Here is a 21,568-nt window from a genome sequence, read left to right as displayed (position 1 = left end):
ATTTTTATGGATTACAATTTTAGTACAACATTCAAGACCTTTCTGTAAAGTAAATATTTGTTTTGTATACATATACAAATTTATTTAATATTATATTATAAAATAAAAAAAATAAATTATTATTAAGTAAGATTGGATTGATACATAATCCATGATCCGTTTTATAAAAGTGTAAGAAATCACAAAGTATCTTGGCTTTTTTTTTTTTTTTTCACAACCCAATCAAAAAGTGGGTTGATTTAAAACAGATTAGGATTTTTTTTTTTGCTGTATAGATAATTTGTGTTATAATTTAGTAAACTAAAAGTTAAAAAACAACTTTCAAACGTCATCCATTATTTTCAACAATCCATTAATTTGGACTAAAGATTTTATAGTGACTCTTTTGTTCTATCTAGATAGATATATAAAATCTATATTATTATTGTCACAAAAAAATCCATCAAAGAAGCTGCTTAGATTAAGAGCTGCTCCAATTAAAGAGCTACTTGGATTAAAAGGGTTGCTCGAATTAAGATGTCCAATGAAGAAGCTGCTCATTTTAAAAGCTGCTTGGATTAAGAAATCTAGCCAAGAAGTTGCTTGGATCTTGTGCTGCTCGGATTAAGAAATCCAACCATAGAGCAATTTAGATAAAAAGCTGTTCGAATTAAGAAATCCAACAAGGAGTCGCTCGGATTAAGAGTTGCTTGGATTATGAAGTCTAACCAAGAAGGTGCTGGGTGTAAGAGCTGCTCGGATTACGAGTTGCTCAGATTGAGAAATCCAACCAAGGAATTGCTCAGGTTTTTGACAAAAGGGTTGTTCAGATTATTCTATCCGAATAGTTGCTTGGCTATTTTAAACATTGCTCAGTAAAGTGACCTAACTAATAGGCATAGCTCAGGAGGCCTGAAGAATTGGCCTATATGATGAACACCATTGCCGAAGACATGCTCACTTGATGAGAACAACTCATGAGGCAACCCAGGAGCGAGCACGACTCACCAAAATGGCTTACCAAAGTGGCCCACTTAATGAACAATGCTCATAAAGTCGGGAGATATGCCCATATGAAGAGCATAGGTCATAAGGCGATCCAAGAGGGAGCCATATCAGGAAAAACTGTTCAGGAAAAATTAACGGCTAAAAAGTAAGGTGGACTCCCAAGAGGTATTTTAATTTAAAAATACCTTGCAGCTGTTTTAATATTCAAAATTAGATTTCTGATGAATTTATCAAACCAACCAACTAGCTAATGTATGCTAAATTTAAATATGCTTCGTAATCAAGATTTCAGCACTCCCAAAGGTTTAGAAAAATATAAATATCATACACGCATTTAATATCTTTGCAGAATTTAAAGGGATTTAGGGAAGTGGAGAAAGACACGGGATTTTTACAAGGTTCGGTTAGTAGCCTACGTCCTTGCCTCAAGCAACTGTTGTGAGGATTTTCCATTCCAACTTTCTTCAAGGCCAAGTTACAACCTCTCCATATTAGGTGGAGATCCCTCTCTAACAAGAATACCCCTTCTTGTTAGCCAACGATTCAACAACACTGAATTGTCAAAAACAACAAGAGAAAACAAGAAACAATCTTGTGTACAGAAAAACTCTCAACAAGAGTAGATTAGTATAGTTTAAAAACAATATACTTCAATCAAAATCAATATAGAAATATGAAGCTCGAAGTAAGTATCACCAGGGTTCTTTCTTAGATTGTAAAACTTAGTTAGAGTACAAGAATCGTAAGCTTTAATTCAGCAAGTACTTAGCAATAGCCTTCAGCAAAGTATTTAGCAAGAACTCTTTGAAAGTATGGGAATTTGATCAATAGGTGCTTGTTGATGTTTTTAATCTTCAGGTTTAACATGTATTTATAGATAGAAAAAAATTAATTTTCTTATTCCCCTAGTTTCTTGCAGTGTTTCCTAAGTTTTTACAAAATTTGAGGACCAAGTAATTAGTTTTGGAAACTTTCTCTTGCTGTTTTAAATTTGAAAAACCAAAGGCCAATCAACTTAGACTATCGAGTTCAGTCGCCTGATCATTTATAGAACAACAAATTTTGAAAGTTAGTGTAGTGTCGGTCGCCTGATCTTGAATGGTCAGTCGCCTAAGCTTTTATAGTTCAGTATATTTTAGAAGTCAGTACTGAGTTAGTCAACTTGTAAGGTCAGTCGCCTGATTTTTATAGTTCAGATTTATTTCAAAATTCCAGTGTTGAGTCCATCAACTGATCAACCACCATTAGTCACCTAAACTTATAACTATTTTGAGTTTCCAAAAATTTTGATTTCAACATTTTATCCCTTTGATTTTGAAAAACTTAAATGAAACTAATTTAAAAACATTTTCTGGGGTTTTCAGAAACTGGTCTCTAAGTCAATAATGTTTCCTAAGAGCTTCAACCTTTTATATTGAATTTTGCGAAGTACTTACAAAAGACTTCTTAAGGACTATGACTTTCTAATCACTAAGTCTTCATGTATAGCTTCCATTCTTCATGTTTAGCTTGTCTTCAAGCTTCAACAGTCTTTAGCTTTATAAGATCTTGCAGCATTAAGTTCGAGCTTTTAACAGACTTGACAAGCACTTGATATTGATCACTTGAGTCACTTGATCTTGATCTTAAAAACACTTGAGTCAACTGAAACTTTACTTAACCAAATATGTTAAGTTCATTTGATTTGTTATCATCAAAACAAAATTCTAAGCCCTGTACGGCCAACAATCTCCCCCTTTTTGATGATGACAAACAAGGAGCAAAAAATGAGTAAGCCTTAAAAGGTTCCCCTTTACAATAAGCATCAACTTAACAATATTCATGTATCATGAATACATATTGAGTCAGTGTATGTGTCAAAGATCAATGTCAATATCATGCTCAGTTAGCATGATCAATGCTCAGATTTTGCAATGTATTGTTGGGCCAGTATTTATCAAGTTATAGTCAGATTTATATGCCATGTTTCAGATTTTTTTTCAAATTTAATGCACAGTTTTGCTAAAAAAAATTCTCCCTGTTTTAACAACTATCAAAAAGAGAGGTGTGACAATAAACACATATTATGCAAAACATAGAGCAGTTATCATCACAAAAGCAACATGTTATAATCAAGGAGTCCAAAAGCAACATGAGAAACATACAAGAATTACAAAATAAATGTCTAAAATACAAATTTTAAAAAATATCTAAGCATCTGCAGCTGTATCATCATCTTTAGTTCCTTCTTCCTCTTCTTCATCATTTTCATCTTCTTCTTCATCATCTCCTTCTTCTTCAGTGTCTTCTTCACTTATCTCCATAGGATCTTTTCCTTGTGAAGAACTAGCTATATGCTGTTCAATACGACCCAATTGTTGATCTAGTGAAGAATAGTTAACCTAAAGAGCAGCAAAGTTGTCCTGAAGAGTTCGAAAGCCAACTCTCATTTCACCACTAAAATTGGTGAATTGCTAATGGTATGTTAAAAACCAAGATGGTGCATCATCAGTTGTAGGAGTAAGGTGCTGTTCTAGTTTCGGAACTGGTTGGTGTTGTTCCTGAGCGTGTAGGCATCTACGATTAAACTAGGAAACCAACCTTGATCCAGTTTTTCATAACCCATTTGCTTAAGTGTAGTAGAGGTGAAAAGATCATTATGCGTATGCTTGATGAATAGGTTAGATGAAGAGGTTATATTGAGATGAGAAAATATGAGGTTCATAATCCCTCCATAAGGAAGAATTACTCGACGGGATCTGTGCGAGAGATCATTCATTTGAGAATCAAACTTGGTAAATCAAGCTTTTTTTCTTTAAGTAAGCACCACATGAAAAAACAATCCAAATATGTCATGTAGTTGTGAGAACTAACTTAAGGCAAGATGCTGTATGTGATTAGCTTCTGTAGGATCTATGCCTGAAGGTTTAGTTGCTTATACAGTGGAGGATGATCAAAATAGATTGGTTCCTTAGTCATGATTAGTGGCCAAAATTCTTCAGGGGTGAAACCTTGTTCCATGATCCAAGATTGTCCAAATGCTGGACATTCAAATTCACCTTATCGAATATTAAGAATCATTGCCAATGTCTATTGAGTGAGAGCAATAGATTTTCCCATGATTTGGGTAGTGATTGCCATTTCTCCTTTAACTATATTAGCATAGAAAATCTTAACTAAGTTTGGATAGGGTCCTTTGGCTTGATAAGTAATAAACTTCTTCCATCCTACATTTTTAAACATGGATAAAATGTTGGTAAATTCTTCGTCAAAGAACGTTGTGTCCATAACCTTGCTGAGAATAGGATTAGTTGAACGAATATGCTCTCTGTATAGCAACTTTGCATGAGGAGTTACAAGCCATTTGTAAGAACCCAAACCGTGATAAATGGGTTTAAATAAATAAGAGAGGGGAAAATTAGGAATTTGGCATATTTCGTCAATGAAGCCAGATTTCGTCGACGAAGCCTTTGTTCTTCTTGTCGATGAAATTCAAAGACTTGTCGACGAGGAGAAGCCGAAGAGTTTCAAAAAAATTGGTGATCTCAGATTCGTCGACGAGGCCACCGATTCGTCGACGAAAGCAGTGGAAGATTTGTCGACGAGAACATCATTTCGTCAACGAATTGGGTCAGGTCAAAAGGGCTATAAATAGAATATTCTTTACTTCCAAGCTAAGAAACTTCAATCATATCTCTCTCTCTCTCTAGAACTCTCCCTACTCTCTCTCTCTTTAGATTTCTTCACTGATCATTGATGGATTCAGAAATTTGAAGTTACCACGTGGATCGTGGAAGGATTCTCTATAACTTCTATGGATTGGAATCTCGTTTCAGAGATTTTTGGGTTTTGGAAAAAAATCGAGGTAAGGCTCAGTTTTCATTTCTGATCCGGTAGTTTTTTAGGTAACAATGTCGTGAGTATATTCTATACAGTGATTTGTAGGTTTTGGAACTCGGTTAACTGTTTAGGGGCCTTGGAGTTCGAGATTTGTTATTCGGGGAAAAGGTAAGAGGAACTATGTTTAGATTGGTTATTTTTGAAATTGGACTTGGTGAAACTGTGGTTCACGGTCCTGTGTGTGTTTTGGCTACTCATTTGGGGGGAATCTAACAAGGAAAACTATGGGTTTTTCTTGATTACAGTTTTGGGAAAAGGGGGCGACGGGCTGCATCCCTGGTTTTGTTAAAAACTGAGGGTATATGTTGATTTATATTGTGATATTGGGATGGCCGTGCCTTGACTTGTTTTAAATCGTATTTGTTTGGAAAACCATGATTTAGATTACCAAATGGGTGTGGTTTGTTTGGTTATATGAGCATGCATGTGTGTGTGATATGTTGGAATGCTAGTAGGAACGCGGTTCCGAAATTGTTCTAGGTACTGAGAGTGTCCGGCTCTATATTCAAGGGCGTGTATTTTACCGCCTGCTATGTGGGCAAGAGTGTCTGGCTCTATATTTGAGGGCTCTATATCCGAAGGGTGTGGATCCACCAGTTATGCGCCAGTACGATGCCATGGGAGTTGGGGACTAGCCATGTGCCGGTGGCGCTGTGTTTGCGGGTTGGCTACGGGCCAACGCCGTATGTCGCGGGCCGACTTCAGGCCGAAGGGTGTGATGAAACCTGGATTACTGATCATGTGTATGTGTATGGGTGCGTGTATGCACTGTGGAAATTAGTACTGGAATGCATTTAACTGCGTGCATATTGTATCATGATAACACTCAAATGCCACACACCGATATAACCTGTGTTCTTCCTTACTGAGAGGTGTCTCACCCCTACTGTACGTACATTTTTACAGGTCCTTTGAGTAACTGAAACTAACGTCCTAGTGTTGGGGGCGTAGTGGCTGGTGTACTGCGTTTAGCGCTTGGGTAAGTGCTAGGACTGTATTTTTGGTGGGTTGCCATTTTGAGATGTATTTGGGCACCCGTTTGTACGTTTTGATACAGCCATGTTCTGCTCTTGTATAGACTCTGGTATGGTATTGTATATGTTGTTATAGAATGATCTTTTTCCACTGCGTATATGATTGTGATTGGATGCATTTAGGGTGCCTGGGAACCCCACGGGGTCGGACCCTCATCCAATGTACTGTATCTTTGGATGTTTTATCTGATACAGGGACATGTTAGGTTACATTCTCACCCCCGGGTCCCATTTCCGGGTTCGGGGCGACACCATTGCTCGATATTGTTGTCTTCCTTTCCCAAAGTAGAACTACTATTTGCCGTTTGTTTTGTTCTTGGCATTTTGAAGAAAATAAACGGTGAAACCCCAAGAGATTATGGGAGAATAATGTAGAGAGATGTTCTTCAAAGTTTAAACGGAGGATTTTGTGTGATAGAGGCTTTTGGGATCAAAGGAGAACATGTGGAGGATAAGAGAGAAACAGGGTCACGTGCCTGGGGTTTTAAAAATTTAGGGTTTCACGCACTTGAAGTATTTAAAACATCGCCAGTCAGTCGACTGATATTGAGGGTCAGTCACTTGACAATTTTAGTGCATTTAAATTTGCCCAGACAATAGCAGGTCAGTCGACTAAGGCTCAGAGGGTTAGTCGCCTGACTTTACTAATCCTGAAACACTAACAAAGTCAGAAAGGGTTCAGTCGACTATGCCTTATGTTTCAGTCGCTTGACCTCACTTGCCTTTCAAATTCTACTTTACTACTCATTTAATATCTTCTTTAAACAAATTCTCTTCTATTTAACAATCCTAGTTCTCTTCTTATAGATATAAATCTATCTTATGGAAGAGGTTTGGTAAAAATATTTGCCCATTGGTCACTTGTATTCACAAACTCCAAAATAATGTCTTCTTTTTGCACATGATCTCTTAAGAAATGATGTTTTATGTGTATATGCTTGGTTCTTGAAAATGATATGGGATTTTTAGAGATATGAATGGCGCTGGTATTATCACACTTTATAGGTATAGCTAAGTATTTCAATTTAAAATCTTTTAATTGTTGCTTCATGTAGAGAGATTGTGCACAACAGCTACCTGCTACCACATACTCAGCTTCAACAGTAGACAAGGCTACTGAATTTTGTTTCTTGGAGAACCAAGACACAAGAGATCATCCTAGAAAGTGACAAGTACCACTTGTACTTTTTCTATCAATTTTACATCCAGCACAATTTGCATCCAAATAGCTAATCATTTCAAGGTCCGTGTCTTTAGGATACCATAGACCCAAGTCAATAGTACCTATTAAATATCTTAAGATTATTTTGACGGCTATTTGGTGAGATTCCTTAAGGGTTGCCCGAAATCGAGCACACATGCATACACTAAACATTATGTCCGGTCCACTAGCTGTTAAATATAGTAGACTTCCTGTCACGCCTCTGTAATACTTCATATCTACTGGTTTTCCTTTTTCATCCTTGTCAAAACTTATAGACGTACTCATTAGGGTTCTTATTGATTTGCTACATTCCATGTCAAACTTCTTAAGCATATCCTTTATATGTTTTGATTGATTTATGAAGGTTCCATTTTTAGCTTGCTTAATTTGAAGTCCTAGAAAGTAAGTTAATTCTCTCATCATACCCATTTCAAATTCATCTTGCATACACTGTGCAAAGTCTTTACCTAGATCTTTTTTTGTAGCACCAAAGATGATATCATCCATATAGATTTGAATAATAAGCATATCTTCATTGTTAGATTTAATAAACAGTGCACTGTCCAATTTACCTCTAGAAAATCCTTTATCCTATAGAAATCCACTCAACCTCTCATACCAAGCTTTAGGAGCTTGTTTTAGTCCATATAGTGCTTTTGTTAATCTAAACGCATGATCAGGATTATGAATATCCTCAAAACCTAGAGATTGTGAGGCATAGACTTCTTCATTTATAAATCCATTTAAGAATGCACTTTTCACATCCATTTGATATAGTTTAAATTCTTTGTGTGATGCATAGGCTAATAACATTTTTATGGCTTCCATTCTAGCTACGGGAGCAAAGGTCTCATCATAGTCTATTCCTTCTAATTGATTATATCCTTGAGCTACAAGTCTACCTTTATTACATACTACTATACCGTTTTCATCCTTTTTATTCCTAAATACCCATTTGGTTCCAATTACTGAATGATCGGTGGGTTTAGGGACTAAATTCCATACTTTGTTTCTTTCAAACTGATTTAATTCTTCTTGCATAGCTACTATCCAAGAATCATCACTTAAAGATTCTTCTATATTCTTGAGTTCCTCTTGAGATAGAAACGCGTAATGATTACACAGATTTTTCAATGAGGATCCAGTGGACACACCACGTGAAGGTTCACCAATGATTTGGTTTGTTGGGTGATTTCTTACAAAATTCCATTCTTTAGGTAGTTCAGATTTATCTGTAGGTCCATCAACTGAGGTTGATTTATTGTTCTCATTTTTATTTCTTTAATTTCTAAGTCTTCTAGTTTTTGTATTGTTTCAACTTGCTCAATATCAATTGTTGTATTGAATTGACTTGCCTCATCAAAGGCTACATGTATTGATTCTATGATAATGAGAGTTCTTTTGTTGTAGATTCTAAATCTTTTACTATCTAATGCACAATCTAGGAAAATTCCTTCGTCTGATTTTGCATCAAATTTTCCTAAGTCTACTTTATCATTTAGTACAAAACACTTACATCCAAATACATGAAAGTAAGATATGTTAGGCCATCTTCCTTTCTGTAGTTCATAAGGATTCTTATCTACGCTTGATCTTATGGAAACTCTATTCATCACATAACATATGATATTTACCGCTTTAGCCCAAAAATACTTAGGTAATTTATGCTCATTAAGCATGGTCCTATCCATTTCTTGAAGAGACCTATTTTTTATTTCAACAACTCCATTTTGTTGCGGAGTTCGAGGTACTAAAAAATTGTGATTTAATCCATGTTCATTTCAAAATTTATCAACTTATTTATTTTTAAATTCTCATCCTTGATCACTTCTGATATTTAGAACTCAATACCCCTTTTCAGTTTGGAGTCTTTTGAACAAGTTAATTAACATCTTGTAGGCTTCATCTTTGGAGGCTAAGAAGAGTACCCAGGTAAACCTAGAGTAGTCATCAACGATGACGAAAGCATATTGCTTTCATCCTAAACTATGTGTTCTAGTTGGGCCAAATAATTCTAAGTGGATAAGTTCTAAGGGCCTAATAGTGGAGATGTGTTTCTTCTTTATGAAACTAGCCTTAGTTTGCTTTCCAAGTTGGCAAGCGTTGAAAATTTTTTCTTTTACGAACTTTGTGCTAGGTAAACCTTTGACGGAGTTCTTTTCAGTTAATTTAGATAACAGGTCCATATTAGCATGTCCTAGTCTTTTATGCCACAACCAGTTAGCTTCATTTATGGCTGTTAAGCATTTGATTTCTTGAGATTTTAGATTTTCAAAGTTTATACAATACACATTATGAACTCTATTTGCTGTGAATAAGATATCATGATTTTCTCTATTTTCAACTACGCATTTGTCTTGTTTAAAAATTACATCAAGGGCTTTATCACTTAATTGACTAATACTAAGTAAATTGTGTTTTAACCCATCTACTAGTAAAACATCATCAATGGCTAATGAGGGATCTTTACCTACTTTTCCGATACCGATAATTTTACCTTTAGCATTGTTGTTGAAGGTGACATATCCACCATCTTTTTGCATTAGTGCAGTAAATTTTGATTTGTCTCTAGTCATATATCTTGAACACTCACTGTCCAAGTACCATTTGTCTTTTGATGGAGTGGTCCTAAAGCATACCTACAAGAAGGGTTCAAAGTGTTACCTTTTTGTACCAAAACCTTCTTAGGTCTCTTTATTTCAGGTTTATTTCTAGTTTTGACTCTCCATACTTTTTTGATTTTGACATTTTTCCTTTTAAATGGACATTCAAACTATATATGTCCCTTTTTCTTACACAAGAAGCAAGTAGTATATTCATAAGCATTTGTGGAAGATGTGCTGACATAATATTTTGATTCTTTTACAAAGTATCCCACATAGACATTCTTTTTCTTCTTACTTTTAGTTCCATTGTATCCAATTCTTTCTTTATCTAATGACTTCGTGTTCTAATAAGCTTTTCAAAATTTTATTTTCCTTTTGTGAAATTGCAGATGATTTTGTCTTTATCCTCAATTTTACTTTTAACTTTACTCAATTCTAAATCCTTCTTACTTTCACCATTTACTTGCAACTTTACTAGGACTTGGGACATCTCATTTATTTTATCCATGAGATCATTAATGTGTGAGTCATTTTCTTTTTTAGTTGATTTTGAATCCTTAAGTTGATTTTTGAGTATTTCATTTTGTTCTTTCAAAGCTAAGTTTATTTTGGTTACTCTTATGAACCTTTTATGCAAAGTAAATGGTTCAGCCTGAATTTCTCTATATGAAGGCATGCTTTCACATGAGTCACTACATGATTTATCACTAGATTCTTCAGATGAACTAGTGTAGGAATTTACCTCAGTATCTTTAGCCATGAAGTAGAGGTTTGCCACATCTCGATCACTTGATTCAGTTTTTGATTCACTTGAGCTTGTGTCATTCCATGTAGTAGCTTTCATCGCCTTCTTTTTCTTCTTCTTGGCATCTTTCTTTCTTAAGCTATGGACAATTAGGTTTTATATGCCCTACCTTTTTGCAGTTATAACATGCAGGAGGTTCATTCTTGGTTTCCTTTTTTCTTGTTTCTCCTTTATCATATTTTGAACCTTTGAATTTTTGAGTAAATTTCTTATCTTTCTTGAAGAATTTTCCAAGTCTCCTAGTAATTAAGGCTATATCATCATCATCATCATCATCTAGTTCGTTGTCTTCTTCGTCACTAGAACTGTCTTTTGCAGCCTTAAGGGCTATTGATTTCTTGTTTTTGTTACCTTCAGAATTTCTTTCATCGATTTCCATCTCGTATGTGAGGAGTGATCCTATTAATTCATCTAGGGAGGCATTTTTCAAGTTCCTTCCTTTCGTTATTCCAGTGGCCTTAGGTTCCCATATAGGTGGAAGTCCTCTAAGAATTTTTCGAATCATTTCATAGGTAGAATAGTTTTTCCCTAATGCATCAAGAGAGTTTATAATATGGGTAAACCTAGCGTACATTTTAGTGATGGTTTCTTCAGGGATCATTCTAAATGCTTTACACTCCCTAGTGAGCATATCAATTCTACTATCCCTTACGTCAACTGTTCCTTCATAAGTTACTTCAAGTTGATCCCAGATTTCTTTTTCTGATTTACATGCCATGACCCTATGAAATTAGGATAGCTTCCCAAGAGGGGGGTGAATTGGGAATTTAAAAACTTTCTTTTTAATCCCTTTTAAAAATACTTAACTTCTTTTATTATTTATCTAATTCTTTTACTTGTTTGTTTAATTTGTCAAACACACAATAACTTGGTTTCTTTTATACATTCAACAACACAAGCACTTAAACAACTAAATCACCAATCAACCTTTCAATTAATCACACTGTCCAAACTAACCAAACACAATTTGAAGGCAAACAACCAAACCAAAATTAAGATATACAGTAGTAAGAAATTAGGATGGTTGTTTGTTTATGTATGCCTTATAAATATGAATCAAGCCTTGTAGTTGAATGATATGCTTGTTAAAATAAATTTGCTTCTTTCATATGATTTACAACCATACATTCACACTCTTCTCAAAATTCAGAATTCAAATAAACTCTTAGTTAATTTTCTTTAGGTGTTTTAACCAAGTAACGTACTCCCGTATGGTTTCCGCAAAGTATGGTTTAACCAACGTACTCCCTTTCGGTTTCCGCAACCCAAATCAAAATTAAACTTTAAGTTTGTTTGATTTCCAAATAAACGTAGTGTATATGATTTCAAATTTAAACCATCCACGCAATATAAATATGCTGAAAATAAAGAGTAAGGGAAAGAGAGAGTGAGACACAGGATTTTACGAGGTTCGGCTTCAACACAGCCTACGTCCTCGCCTTTGGCAAAACCACCAAAGGATTCACTAAGCCTGTTCCTTTACCGGGTGGAATAATACCTTTATACACTCCTTCAAAAGGCTAGAGCAGCACCTCTCTAAGCGATAATCCCTCGCCTAGCCAACGATCCAGCAAACCTGGAATCGTCACAATCTACAAGAATATAATATAAATTCTACGTACAAAAAATACTCCCAAAATTTAGAGCAGGTTGTACAAATTGAAATGTAAATTGTATTTCAAAAAACCAAAGCAAAATAGAATATATGAAGCTCTAAAGGTTTTAGAAGTCACCAATGGTTCGTTTAAAAGAGAAATGGAATTGCAACCCGAAACCGAACTTTGATATTTTCAATCTACTAGAAATGTAGAATTCCTCTCCAGCAAAAGATGTGAGCAAAGAAGAGCTTCAGAAGAATTTCAGCACAAGATGAATTTCAAATTTTGTCTGATTTCTCTCTTTTCTTGTGTTTTCTAGTATTGTATTTTTTCATTACCCAAAGAGGTATTTATAGGCAATTTAAAAGATCAACTTCCACATCAAATTAGGTAAACTTTGAAAAAACATTTAATTTTGAATTTCAAAATTTTGAAAGATCAACATTCACATCAAATTAGGTAAACTTTGAAAAAACATTAAAATTGTTGACTAAATTTTGAAATTCAAAATTTTGAAAGATGTTGTCCATATCAAATTAGGTAAACTTTGAAAAAAACATTAAATTGTTGATTAAATTTTGAAATTCAAAACTTTGAAAGATGTTGTCCATATCAAATTAGGTAAACTTTGAAAAAACATTAAATTGTTGATTAAATTTTGAAATTCAAAATTTTAAAAGAAGCTTCCCTTTGAGATTTAAAATTTGCTCCACGTGGCAGTCGTCTGCCATGACATGGCAGTCATCTGTCATAGTTAAAATTTAAACTCAAAATACTTTTATTGACATGGCAGTCATCTGTCATAGTTAAAATTTAAACCCAAAATACTTTTATTAAACCCTTTAACTTGCCAGTCGTCTGTCCATAGACAGACAGTCATCTGTTAGGTGCACTGCTTATCAGAAATTCAATTTTTATTTTGAACACTTTCCTTCCTTTAAGACCTTTGTTACTTTAATTTCAAAAACATGTTTTAAGCTCTTTAAAACAAAGTGTTTCTTAGTTTCTTTTGAATTTATAAGAGCTTCACATATCTAAATGACATTTGGTTTTGAAGTACTCACAACAGTTCTTCTAATTATGGTCTTCTTAAATCCTTCAGCCTCCTTCAGCCTTTTGAGGTTCACTTTTGACTTTGAGTTTGCTTGCCCTTAAGATTCTTCATTTGTTATTCATTGCCTTCAATATTCTGAGGCGCTTTCACTAGATTAACATTGAGCTTCAATTTATCAACCTTGAGAGTTCTTTTACCTAAAACGCATCACTTAACATTATATGTTAAAGTGCTCTTCATTTTGTTATCATCAAAATAGGATTGAAAAGTCCAGTTAAGTCAACAATCCCCCCCCCCCTTTTGATGATGACAAATGAGGAGCAAAAAATATGAATAAGCATAAAAAAAAATCTCCCCCTTACAACTTGCTTTATTCTACTGCCCCTTACGATAAGCATTTCTTTAACAATTTGTAGATTCAAGTCCAATCATGCTCATTGCTCAATTTTCTTATTGCTTATATTTTTCATTCTAATCATACCCAACATGCTCAAGTTTCAATATTAGACTATCAATATCATGCTTTATCATGCTTTTAATCAATTTAATCTTTATTATGCCCATCAAGCTCACAATCATGCCAAGATTTTGCTCAAATACTACTCCCCCTTTTGACATCAATCAAAAAGGGTAAACATTAAAATGTACATATGACCATACACTCCTTAATCATGCCAAGATTCAATCATCATATTTCAAATTAGGCATTCTTATTTCATGTGTTGTGACATTTTTGAATTTTCAATCATGCATATGGTGCTCAATTTAAAGATACCAATTTTTTTTTTTTTTTTAAAACATCCACATGTAGCATGCTACATATCACATATCATGAGCCTAAGAGACAAGGAAAGCAATTCAAACTCAGTGTTGAATTATACAACACATCAAAGTACATGCCAAAACAAATTTTGATCAATTAAAAGAGACAAACCCTAAGTGATCTTAGAGATTGTGGATATTTCTTTAAGTCTGGTTCCTTTTAGTTTACTTCTCTACTATGTAGTAGACCAAGTTCTCTTCTTATGGTTATAAATCTATCTTCTGAGAGTGGTTTAGTAAAGATATCAGCCCATTGGTCATTTGTATTGATGAATTCCAGATTTATGTCTTCTTTTTGAACATGATCTCTTAGGAAGTGGTGTCTTATGTCAATGTGCTTTGTTCTTGAGTGTGAAATAGGATTTTTAGATATGTTAATCGCACTCGTGTTATCACACTTGATTGGTACAGTTGTGTAGTTTAAATTGAAATCTCTTAATTGTTGTTTCATGTAAAGAGTTTGTGCACAACAACTACTAGCTGCTACATATTCGGCCTCAGCAGTTGACAAGGCCACGGAATTTTGTTTCTTAGAAAACCAAGAAACTAAAGATCTTCTTAAGAAGTGGCATGTGCCACTAGTACTTTTTCTATCTATCTTACAACCGGCATAGTCCGCATCTGAATAACTGATCATTTCAAAGCTAGTGTCTTTAGGATACCATAGTCCTAAGTCCATTGTGCCTATTAAGTATCTTAGGATTCTTTTAACAGCAATTTGGTGTGATTCCTTAGGTGCTGATTGAAAACGTGCACACATACACACACTAAACATTATATCAGGTCTACTAGCTGTTAGATATAATAGACTTCCAATCATGCCTCTATAGTGCTTTGTGTCTATGGATTTTCCCTTTTCATCTTTGTCTAGGCTGATGGAGGTACTCATAGGCGTGCCTATGGGTTTACTATTTTCCATACCAAATTTTTGTATCATATCTTTTATATATTTTGTTTGACTTATAAAAGTCCCATTTTTTGTTTGTTTAATTTGCAGTCCAAGAAAATAGTTTAATTCCCCCATCAAGCTCATTTCAAATTCTTCTTGCATACATTTTGCAAATTCTTTACATAGATGTTCATTTGTAGCACCAAATATTATATCATCTACGTAGATTTGAACTAAAAGTATATTATTTTCCTTATTTTTAATGAACAAGGTGCTATCAATTTTTCCTCTTAAAAATCCCTTCTCAATTAGAAATCCACTAAGTCTTTCATACCAAGCCCTAGGGGCCTGTTTAAGTCCATACAAAGCCTTAGTTAGTTTAAATACATGGTTAGGATTTTCAATATTCTCAAAACCAGGGGGTTGTTCAACATATACCTCTTCATTGATATATCCATTCAAGAATGCACTTTTGACATCCATTTGGTATAACTTAAACTCTTTGTAGGAAGCATAGGCTAACAACATTCTAATAGCTTCCATTCTAGCTACAGGGGCAAAGGTTTCATCATAGTCTATTCCTTCTTCTTGATTGTACCCCTTTGCTACAAGTCTAGCTTTGTTTCTAGTGATTATACCATTTTCATCCTTTTTATTTCTAAATACCCATTTAGTTCCTATGATCGAATGATTTTCCGGTTTGGGTACTAATTTCCATACTTGACTTCTTTCAAATTGGTTTAATTCTTCTTGCATTGCAACTATCCAAGATTCATCCTTAAGGGCTTCTTCAATATTTTTAGGTTCATTTTGGGATAGGAATGCATAATGATTGCAAAGGTTCTTTAGTGAAGATCTAGTAGTCACACCTCTAGATGGTTCACCTATAATTTGTTCTTGAGGGTGATCTTTCTTATATTTCCATTCTTTTGGAAATTCCATATTTTCTATGAGTTCATCTTTTGACTTTTCTTTGATTATTTCATTTTCCTCCTTGATTTCTATCTCATCCTCCTTTTTGAATACATAATCTTTTTCTTCATTTTTAACATCTCTTAAAAGAGGGCTAGATTCATCAAAGTCTACGTGAATTGATTCAACTATGGTTAGAGTTCTTTTGTTGTAAACTCTATAGGCTTTACTATTTGTGGAGTATCCTAGGAAAATGCCTTCATCCGATTTAGCATCAAATTTTCCTAAGTTGTCTTTGTTATTTAGGACGAAACACTTACATCCAAAAGCATGAAAGTACTTTATGTTAGGCCTTCTTCCTTTCCACAATTCATAGGGTGTTTTGTTTAGGTTTGATCTAATGGAAACCCTATTAATTATATAGCTAGCTGTATTTACAGCTTCGGCCCAAAAATATTTTGGTAGGTCATTTTCATTAAGCATGGTCCTTGCCATTTCTTGGAGGGTTCTATTTTTTCTTTCCACAACTCCATTTTGTTGTGGGGTTCTAGGTGCCGAAAAGTTGTGATTTATGCCATATTCATTACAAAAATTTTCAACATTTTGATTCTTAAATTCTCTTCCTTGGTCACTTCTAATATTTGAGACATAATACCCTTTCTCATTTTGAAGCTTCTTACATAAAGTGATTAATGAGTTGCAAGCTTCTTCTTTGTTAGCTAGGAACAACACCCATGTGTATCTTGAGTAATCATCAACAATTACAAAGGCGTATTGTTTTCCTCCTAAACTTTGGGTTCTAGTAGGACCAAACAAGTCTAAGTGTATGAGTTCTAGGGGTCTACTAGTTGATATATGTTTCTTCTTTTTGAAACTTTTCTTGGTTTGTTTTCCTAATTGACAAGCATCACACACTTTATCTTTGACAAATTTTGTTTTAGGTAAGCCTTTAACTAAATTCTTTTTGGAGAGTTTGGATATAAGATCCATGCTAGCATGTCCTAACCTCCTATGCCAAAGCCAACTATTTTCACTCATGGCTGCTAGGCAAGTTATGTCTTGAGAGATTAAACTATCAAAATTTATGCAATAAACATTGTTCATTCTAAGTGCAGTGAATAACGTTTTTTGATTCTTAGAATCTCGTATTATGCATTTTTCTCTCTTAAACATTATTTCACATCCTTTGTCAGCTAAGTTGACTAATACTTAGTAAATTATGCTTTAGACCATCTACTAACAAGACATCATCTATAGAAAATGAAGAGTCTTTACCTATTTTACCTATTCCGATGATCTTGCCTTTTGCATTGTCACCGAAGGTTACAAATCCTCCATCCTTTGGAGTGAAAGAGGTAAACTTAGATTTATCGCCCGTCATATGCCTTGAACATCCGCTGTCCAAGTACCATTTATCCTTAGACGGAGTGGTCCTAAAGCAAACCTACAAGAAATGATTCAAGTTGTTACTTTTGGAACCCAAACTTTCTTAATTTTCTTTAAATTTTGTCTATTTTTAGCATTTATCTTCCACTCATCTTTTACTTTTGTATACTTTTCTTAAGTGGACAATTAAACATTATGTGTCCTTTCTTTTTGCACATGTAGCATGTGGTGTGCTCATGAATATTTGTTGATGAAGTACTTGCATTATATTTAGATTGATTTACAAAATATCCCATATACAAGTTTTTCTTTCTTTTGTTTGAGGCTCCATTATAACCAATTCCTTCTTTGTTGTTTGTCATCCTTTGTTGTCCTACCATCTTTTCAAAGTTATCCTTACCTTTGGTAAAGTTATAGATGACCTTTTCTTTCTCTTGAATTTGATTTTTGAGATTATTTATTTCTTGCATAATCTTGCTATCTTCATTCACTTGAGACTCAGCTAATTTTTTTGATAAGTTATCTACTTTCTTCTCAAGTTCTTCAATCTTTAAATCTTTTTCTTCTTCAACAAGTTTTGTAGATTCAAGTTGATTTTTAAGTGCCTCGTTTTGTTGTTTCAAACTAATGTTTCTTTTTGAGACTTTAATAAACTTGTTATGTAAAAAGAGTAATTCATTTTGAAGTTCTTTGTAAGAGGACATACTTTCACACGAATTACTACAAGATTCATTACACGAATCTTCAGAGAGGGAATAATAAGAGTTTACCTCTTCGTTATGCGCCATGAAGCACATGTTTGCTATTTCTCGATCACTTGGTTCACTTTCCGATTCACTCGAACTAGTGTCATCCCAAGTTGCCTTCATTGCAGGCTTCTTTTTCTTCTTGTCCTTCTTGAGTTGTGGGCATTCCGGTTTGATGTGCCCTACCTTTTTACAATGATAGCAAGTGGGAGGATCATTTTTGTTTTTGTATTCTTTTTTATTACTTTCTCCTTTTTCAGCTTTTGATCCGTTAAATTTTCTAGTGAATTTTTTGTTTCTCCTTAAGAATTTTCCAAGTCTTTTAGTTATGAGTGCTAAATCCTCATCTTCTAATTCACTAGATTCATTATCTTCCTCACTTGAATATTCTTTCAAAGCTTTTAGAGCTATAGACTTCTTATTTTTGTTTTCAGTGCTTCTTTCTTTCAACATCATTTCATAGGTTAGAAGAGATCCTATGAGTTCATCTAAGGAAGTTGTTTTAAGATTTCTTCCTTCCGTAATGGCTGTGGCTTTTGGTTCCCAAATAGGTGGAAGTGCTCTTAGAATTTTACGAATCATCTCATGGGTGGAATAAGTTTTTCCTAAGGCACTTAATGAGTTTATGATATGGGTGAACCTAGTGTACATGCTTGTTATACTTTCATCGGAGTTCATCCTAAAGGCTTCATATTCACTGGTTAACATATCGATTCTACTTTCCCTAACATCTACTGTGCCTTCATAGGTTACTTCTAATTTATCCCAAATCTCTTTGGCTGTTTTACATGTCATTACTCTATTGAACTCATTTGCATCAAGTGCACAGTATAAAGCGTTTATTGCACTTGAGTTAATTTGCAACATTTTATAATCTGAATCGTTTAGTTCTTTATCTTCTTTAGGTACCTCTTTTCCATCAAGTAGTTTAGTGGGGATTAGATTTCCATTTGTTACAACGTTCCATGCCTTCCAGTCCATCGTTTGAAGATAGATTCTCATTCGTTGCTTCCAGAAGGTGTAATTTATTCCACAAAAAATTGGTGGCCTAGTTGAGGATTGACCCTCACCAAAGGGAGCTACGCCTATTTGTGCCATTTAGATCTTTATATAGCTACTTGTTAGGTTTTGCTATAATTAGGCTCTGATACCAATTGAAATTAGGATAGCTTCCCAAGAGGGGGGTGAATTGGGAATTTAAAAACTTTCTTTTTAATCCCTTTTAAAAATACTTAACTTCTTTTATTATTTATCTAATTCTTTTACTTGTTTGTTTAATTTGTCAAACACACAATAACTTGGTTTCTTTTATACATTCAACAACACAAGCACTTAAACAACTAAATCACCAATCAACCTTTCAATTAATCACACTATCCAAACTAACCAAACACAATTTGAAGGCAAACAACCAAACCAAAATTAAGATATACAGTAGTAAGAAATTAGGATGGTTGTTTGTTTATGTATGCCTTATAAATATGAATCAAGCCTTGTAGTTGAATGATATGCTTGTTAAAATAAATTTGCTTCTTTCATATGATTTACAACCACACATTCACACTCTTCTCAAAATTCAGAATTCAAATAAACTCTTAGTTAATTTTCTTTAGGTATTTTAACCAAGTAACGTACTCCCGTATGGTTTCCGCAAAGTATGGTTTAACCAACGTACTCCCTTTCGGTTTCCGCAACCCAAATCAAAATTAAACTTTAAGTTTGTTTGATTTCCAAATAAACGTAGTGTATATGATTTCAAATTTAAACCATCCACGCAATATAAATATGCTGAAAATAAAGAGTAAGGGAAAGAGAGAGTGAGACACAGGATTTTACGAGGTTCGGCTTCAACACAGCCTACGTCCTCGCCTTTGGCAAAACCACCAAAGGATTCACTAAGCCTGTTCCTTTACCGGGTGGAACAATACCTTTATACACTCCTTCAGAAGGCTAGAGCAGCACCTCTCTAAGCGATAATCCCTCGCCTAGCCAACGATCCAGCAAACCTGGAATCGTCACAATCTACAAGAATATAATATAAATTCTACGTACAAAAAATACTTCCAAAATTTAGAGCAGGTTGTACAAATTGAAATGTAAATTGTACTTCAAAAAACCAAAGCAAAATAGAATATATGAAGCTCTAAAGTTTTTAGAAGTCACCAATAGTTTGTTTAAAAGAGAAATGGAATTGCAACCCGAAACCGAACTTTGATATTTTCAATCTACCAGAAATGTAGAATTCCTCTCCAGCAAAAGATGTGAGCAAAGAAAAACTTCAGAAGAATTTCAGCACAAGATGAATTTCAAATTTTGTCTGATTTCTCTCTTTTCTTGTGTTTTCAAGTATTGTATTTTTTCATTACCCAAAGAGGTATTTATAGGCAATTTAAAAGATCAACTTCCACATCAAATTAGGTAAACTTTGAAAAAACATTTAATTTTGAATTTCAAAATTTTGAAAGATCAACATTCACATCAAATTAGGTAAACTTTGAAAAAACATTAAAATTGTTGACTAAATTTTGAAATTCAAAATTTTGAAAGATGTTGTCCATATCAAATTAGGTAAACTTTGAAAAAAACATTAAATTGTTGATTAAATTTTGAAATTCAAAACTTTGAAAGATGTTGTCCATATCAAATTAGGTAAACTTTGAAAAAACATTAAATTGTTGATTAAATTTTGAAATTCAAAATTTTAAAAGAAGCTTTCCTTTGAGATTTAAAATTTGCTCCACGTGGCAGTCGTCTACCATGACATGGCAGTCATCTGTCATAGTTAAAATTTAAACCCAAAATACTTTTATTGACATGGCAGTCATCTGTCATAGTTAAAATTTGAACCCAAAATACTTTTATTAAACCCTTTAACTTGCCAGTCGTCTGTCCATAGACAGACAGTCATCTGTCAGGTGCACTGCTTATCAGAAATTCAATTTTTATTTTGAACACTTTCCTTCCTTTAAGACATTTGTTACTTTAATTTCAAAAACATGTTTTAAGCTCTTTAAAACAAAGTGTTTCTTAGTTTCTTTTGAATTTATAAGAGCTTCACATATCTAAATGACATTTGGTTTTGAAGTACTCACAAAAGTTCTTCTAATTATGGTCTTCTTAAATCCTTCAGCCTCCTTCAGCCTTTTGAGGTTCACTTTTGACTTTGAGTTTGCTTGCCCTTAAGCTTCTTCATTTGTTATTCATTGCCTTCAATATTCTGAGGCGCTTTCACTAGATTAACATTGAGCTTCAATTTATCAACCTTGAGAGTTCTTTTACCTAAAACGCATCACTTAACATTATATGTTAAAGTGCTCTTCATTTTGTTATCATCAAAATAGGATTGAAAAGTCCAGTTAAGTCAACACCCTATTGAATTCTTTTACATCAAGGGCACAATACAAGGCATTCATTGCCCTTGAATTTATTTGCAGTATCTTTAAGTCATTATCTATCATCTCTTTTTCTTATTTTGGTATTTCTTTATCGTCTATGGTTTTGGTAGGGATGAGGTCACCATGTGTGACAAATTTCCAAGTTTTCCAATCCATGGTTTGTAGGTATATTCTCATTCGTTGTTTCCAAAAGGTGTAGTTGACACCGCAGAAGATAGGTCATCTAGAAGAGGATTATCCTTTGGCAAAGG

The 21,568-nt window shown here is 34.0% G+C and overlaps 1 pseudogene; it reads right to left on the bottom strand.

Moving 5' to 3' along the window:
* Positions 1-14,167: 14,167 nt before the first annotated feature.
* On the bottom strand, positions 14,168-18,984 carry LOC131160861 (uncharacterized; annotated as a pseudogene).
* Between the last annotated feature and the right edge of the window lie 2,584 nt (positions 18,985-21,568).

Source organism: Malania oleifera, chromosome 7, assembly GCF_029873635.1.
Source record: "Malania oleifera isolate guangnan ecotype guangnan chromosome 7, ASM2987363v1, whole genome shotgun sequence".
In the NCBI taxonomy this organism is placed as follows: domain Eukaryota; kingdom Viridiplantae; phylum Streptophyta; class Magnoliopsida; order Santalales; family Ximeniaceae; genus Malania; species Malania oleifera.
Note: the sequence above shows the minus strand (reverse complement) of the source record. Positions and strands in the feature narration are given on the sequence as shown.